This window comes from Pollicipes pollicipes, unplaced genomic scaffold (assembly GCF_011947565.3).
Source record: "Pollicipes pollicipes isolate AB1234 unplaced genomic scaffold, Ppol_2.1 Scaffold_4551;HRSCAF=5355_pilon_pilon_pilon, whole genome shotgun sequence".
Taxonomy (NCBI): domain Eukaryota; kingdom Metazoa; phylum Arthropoda; class Thecostraca; order Pollicipedomorpha; family Pollicipedidae; genus Pollicipes; species Pollicipes pollicipes.
In genome coordinates, this window is record NW_023596510.1 from 14,460 (window position 1) to 20,627 (window position 6,168).

The following is a 6,168-nucleotide window of genomic DNA, read 5'->3' on the forward strand; positions in this document are numbered from 1 at the left end:
TCTGAGCTTTGCGGAGGATACACATTTTCTATAAGACGCACAGCCCTTTTTTGCAAAATTACCAATCGATCTAGTTGAGAAGCATAATTTATGCCCCAAACCAAGCAGCGGTAATTTAGGTAAGGAAGAATCAAAGTGTTATAGAGTAGATGTGACGTTGTTTTGTCAATAAAGTATCTAACCCTACTTATTATTCCAATATTTCTACTTACTATGCTTGCAACAAAATAAGTGTGGCTTGTAAACTTAAGAGATTTGTTAATGATTACACCAAGCTATTTAATTTCTTTTTTCTCTTCAATAGGTGAATTATTAATTTGCACAATTAGTCGGAAATGCGAAGAAAGGGTTGTATAATGCTGTGTGAATGTTTTTGATACGTTCAGGGAGAGAAAATTAGCAGCAAACCAAGAAGTCATTAGAAGCAAAAGCGTACTGACATTGTTTTGAAGTTCGACAATACTTTTATTTTTGAAAACAATCGCAGTATCATCAGCATAAGACAGACAAATCATGTTACTGCTTAATTTAGGTAGGTCATTTATGTACATTAAAAAGAGGATTGGGCCGAGAATGGATCCTTGGGGTACCCCCATTATTACGTTTTTGATTGTTGATAGATCATTCCTGATTTTTACACATTGAGTTCTGCCAGACACATATGAAGAAATGATTTCATGAGATTTTCGTCGAATACCATAGTTAGTAAGTTTACGTAGAAGAAGGCTAATGTTTACAGTGTCAAAGGCTTTTTTCAGATCTAAATACAAACCTAACACATATTCCCCATTTTCAAAAGCCTTTGTAATAGTTTCCTGCAGAAGAAGAATTGGCATGTAAGTACTTTTGTTCTTCTGAAATCCGAACTGATTTTGGTAAATTAGCTGGTTTTGGTTTAGATGAAGGACGAGTCTATTATATATATATATATATATATATATATATATATATATATATATATATATATATATATTTATATTTATATTCATGCACTTATGTATTTATGTATATAAATCAACCAAATTAATGCTATTCCTACCATCACTCACAAACCCATGCAGGGTGTTGTCCCTTTACATCTTATAGAATCATACACACAATGGTTTTTGATGGGGATCCTCGGTTTGGAAACTGAGGCCAATCGGTGTGCACCCCCTTCACTTAATATTATTGGCAGGCAGGCCTTCCAAACTGCGGACTGCTAAATTCAGCCGAATCTTCAATTATCTTGGTATGCAAAATGCTCAAGTAATGGATCCATGCAATGACTCATATGATGTACATTTGTCCTTGCTTCACCCAATATCTTCAGCTTAATGCACATTTTAGGGTTAAGTTCACATCTATGACCCATACTCGTAACTCGAATCAAATCAAGTTATAATGTCAGGACATATGTGCATCCTAACAAGGCTTGTGTTTCGCTCAAGCTGAACCATGAATGTACCCAGGAGCCAAACATTTAATGGTGAGTTGTAGCCTGAGTCGGTTCACTAGGAAAATCACACTTTGAGTCATGGGCTAATCAAATTATTCACAAATGTTGTGAACTTAATCATGAACTGGTAATTTCTACCAATGTTGCGCTAGTGGCTGAAATTGGAGTGGCAATATCTGGAAATACAAGCATTTGCAAAATTTCAACCAGAAACTGGGGATGTATATATATTCTACACTACATGTATACATATATATATATATATATATATATATATATATATATATATATATATGTGTGTGTGTGTGTGTGTGTGTGTGTGTGTGTGTGTGTGTGTGCGTGTGTGCGTGTGCGTGTGCGTGTGCGTGTGCGTGTGTGTGTGTGTGTGTGTGTGTGTGTGTGTGTGTGTGTGTGTGTGTGTGTGTGTGTGCTTGTGTGTGTGTGTGTGTGTGTGTGTGTGTGTGTGTGTGTGTGTGTGTGTGTGTGTGTGTGTGTGTGTGTGTGTGTGTGTGTGTGTGCGTGTGTGTGTGTGTGTGACTCAACTGGAATCTTGTTGAAATGCCAAACATGATATACCAAATATATTTCAACAACACAATCAACATGACAAAGTAATGCCAGTTTGCATGACGTGATCACCATAACCAGCTAATCATTTACTAAAATGCAAGATTTCACACATATATAGACACGCTATCCAGGACTGCGCTCAACTCAAGCTGGATTGGGAATCTGCTCATGAGTCAATCATCTTGAGGTAAGTTATATGCTGCATCTGCTCATTACGAAAAATGCTAGTTTGGGTCATGACTTGAATCGCATTTGCCAAACATTTCATGAGCTGAATCATGAGCTAATTATTTCCCACAAAGTTGTATTAGTGAGTCATGTGGCCGAAGTTAAATCGGCAGCGCAAGGAATATGGTGCACCCAAGGCAAATCCACATCTTATTTCAGTGTCAAAATTTAAACGGTGCTGCACAAGTTCTAAAACTTTTGCAGCATCAGCCCAGAATTATTATTGCATTTTCTTGTTCATTGGTGTTTTCGGGCGCGTCGACTTCAATGATGATTTTGCGCCCATAACGATGTTTTTACTTAATTAGTTTGGTGTGGAAATGACTTGAAAATAAATATATTTTAAGAACAAAAATAGTTGTTTGGAATCAAGAAAGGAGAAACTGTCTCCGAGCACACCGCTTATCGTCAGGGGCGAAGCCTGCGGACCAAAGTGACGTCGTCGTTCCTCGATGAGGCACAGACATGATACAATGGCATGGTGGACAGTGAGAACAGCACCACACCGCTGGCATAGGGGTCTGTCGGCTCCATGCAGCAGATGGCCATGGGTGGCATACGTATGCCCAATACGCAACCTGCATAAAGCCAGTTCTTCCCACCGCACACTGCGAGAGCATGACGGTCATAAGCCCAACTCGGTTTTTATCGCCCTGAGCTTATTGCCGCCCACCTGGTCCCAACAACGCTGCAAGTTGCTTATCAAGAAGGCCTTGACTGCCGGCTAGAAATCTCTGGCAGGGATAGGCAAAACCCGGGCATATGGTGCCGCCGCTGCTCGCTTAGCAACGGCATCAGCCAACTCGTTGCCCACGATACCGACGTGACTGGGGATCCAGCACAGGGCAACTCTCTTTCCAACCCGATTCGACCGTGTCAGGCGTGATAAAATGTCCTGTATAAGGGGACATGATGGATAAGAAGACTTCAGTGCAGAGAGACTGCTCAGTGAATCTGTAAAAATGGCGTGTGAAGATTCTTCACCAACTTCTATGAAACATATCGCCTTGATAATCACAATTAATTCCGCTGTGAAAGCGGACGAGTGGGCCGGTAACGAGAACGATCGATTGACGGAACTGCTGACGAAAGCACAACCCACGCCATCCGAGGTTTTGGATCCGTCTGTGTACGTCAGAGTGTATCCTTCATAACACGATAGAAGCTCAAGCGCCCTGGATCTCATTACGTGTGGTGTGACGTCTTTTTCCTTATTTCCGTAAGCGAGATGCCAATGAAGGGTATGGTCTCTTGCAAAGGAGAAGAAGCCAGGTGGCTTACTTTACACCTCCAAGAGGAATTCCGCTCTTGAGCAATAAGGCTCTCATTCGGAAACCAAAAGTTAAAGCGTGCTGCTGCGGCCCATGACGAAGGGAACTCAGCAAACCGAGAAAATACTGCAGAATATGTCAGATGAAGTGGGAACTGCCGCAGCTTCAAGGCATAACGTATGCCGAGCATTTTCCTCCTCGTCGAAAGTGGTGGCTCGTGTGCCTCCGTTAAAAGGCTGACGAAAGGTGATTTGCAAAATGCTCTAGTAGCAATACGAATGGCAGTACGGTGGACGGCATCAATAACACACTTGCTGGATTCAGACGCATCATCATACACAAAGCATGCATAATCCAGTTTGAAGCGAAACGAGTGAACGATACAAAAGCATAAGCGTGCTTCTGTCTGCCCCATATGATGTGCGAGACACACACTTTAGTACCACTTTAGTAGCGATCAGACAGACACACACTTTAGTAGCGATCGCGTAACATTTTAAGATGTACATGATATGTAAGGCGGCGGTCAAAGTGCATCCCAAGATACCTGGCCACGACCTTATTTGGAACAGAGCAACCATATAGACGGATGCTCAGGTCATCACATCGCTGGCGACGATAAAAATGCATCGCAACGGTTTTGTCGCCTGAAAAACGAAACCCGTTCATGTCACCCCATCTTTCAACGCGGTCCACAGCCAGCTGGAGACGTCGCTCCATCGCTGGTGCCCTCGCTGCAGTGGTCCAAATAGTAAAATCGTCAACAAAAATGGCATGCAAAAATGGCAATGGCAAAAATGACCGACTGAGGGAGCACATCACAAATATCACTTATCTCAACTGCGAACAGCGCTACATTTAACACGCCGCCCTGGGGCACGCCGTTTATTTGTTGGTACCTATCGGAAGGGACGTTGCCGACCCGAACACGGAAATATCGTTTGGCTAAAGACCTTAGAAGAAAAGTACCCATATGACCACGTATACCATATTTAAAAAGCTTTTGAAGAATACCATGGCGCCATGTGGTGTCATAGGCGGCTTCAATGCCGAAGAACACTGCCCCATATGCGCTTTCTCTTGAAAGCCTTACGAACCGTAGTGTCCGAAGCTAAAAGGTGGCCCACCGTACTACGGTTTTTCCTAAACCCGCACTGTGAGTTATTAAAAATATCGTTGTTCTCCAAAAACCAGGTGAGTCGAACGTTTACCATGTTTTCCATGAGCTTGGACAGTGATGACGTCAGTGAAGTGGGTCGGTATTGAAGTGGGTCCACCCCACTCTTTCCCGTTTTTAGAATAGGCACCACAACAGCCCCCGGCCAGGCCGGAGGGAATTCACCACTTGAATACACCCTGCTGAAGGCCGCCAATAGTACACGACGTGCACACGGTGGCAGATGTCGGAGCATCTCATTGTGGAGGTCATCAGGTCCTTCCGATACACTACGAAGCTTTCCGATTGCGACTCTAACTCCGCCAAAGTGAAGGGCTCATTGTACGCCTGTGGTTGCCTTGTGAAAAAGTCCACCACGATGTTTTCGCATTGTGCTCTTTGCTGCAAGAACTGTGGGCTCGTGTTTGCACCTTCGTTGCGGTGGGAGAGTGCTTGGGCGATCTCGTTAGCCACATCCAACGGATGAGTCACCACCTGGCCGTAAACATGTAGTACAGGGAGTGGCACGGATGACAACTGCCCAGAAATGTGTTTGATCAGAGCCCAAACCTGCGAAGTTGGCGTGAACCGGTTAAGCGTGTTTACATACACACGCCAGGACTCACGTTTCGGTTCTTGTATCGTGCGACGGGCGAAAGCTGTCGCCTTCTTAAAAGCTACTCAATTCTCCCGGCTACTTCTGGCGCCAAAAGCTCGGAAAGCACGTTTGCGAGCGCGAACTACGCCATGACACTTCTCTGTCCACCACGGCACAGAAGTGAATTGTTGTTATAATTTCTAAACAGAAAACCCCACCTTGTTTATGCTGAAGTTTCCCAAACCTCGGTCAGACACCAGAGGATGGATGTGTATATATATATATATATATATATATATATATATATATATATATATATATATATGGCACATACATAGGCATATAAATGAGCTAGAGCTTGGTATTTGATTTTGCAATATGCCTGAGTCATACGTCAAGTGCTCCAATGTAAATATGGTCTGAACTTAGTCAAATGACAAACAGCCTGGAACCTGGAACAGCTGAGTCACGAGCTGAGTCAGATTCCATAATCTGTGAGCCAGTCCGGAGCTGGTTTAAGACAATCGAGTCAAACCCAAGTCTGGTGCTAACTACATCTCGAGACTAGTATCCCATTCCTTGCACTACCCGGATGACAGCATCTTTTCCAATGCCCTGTAGTCCAGGATATATCATTATCATACTCAGCCGGTATATAACACTCCTCTGTACATTACGCGCCAGAGTTTCTCTAGGTACGCCTCCCAATTATTTGCACCACTCCCCCCCGCCCCCTCCCCCCCCTCCACTGACCACCAACCGACGGACCTCTCCGCGCACTAGAAGCAACTCGCATTCAAATGTGAATTGAGATCCCAAAATGGTGAATGTTTGAATGCTTCCCATTGAGATTTGAGAGAGAATTGAGATCCCAAAATGGTGAATGGTGAATACTTCCCATCGAAAA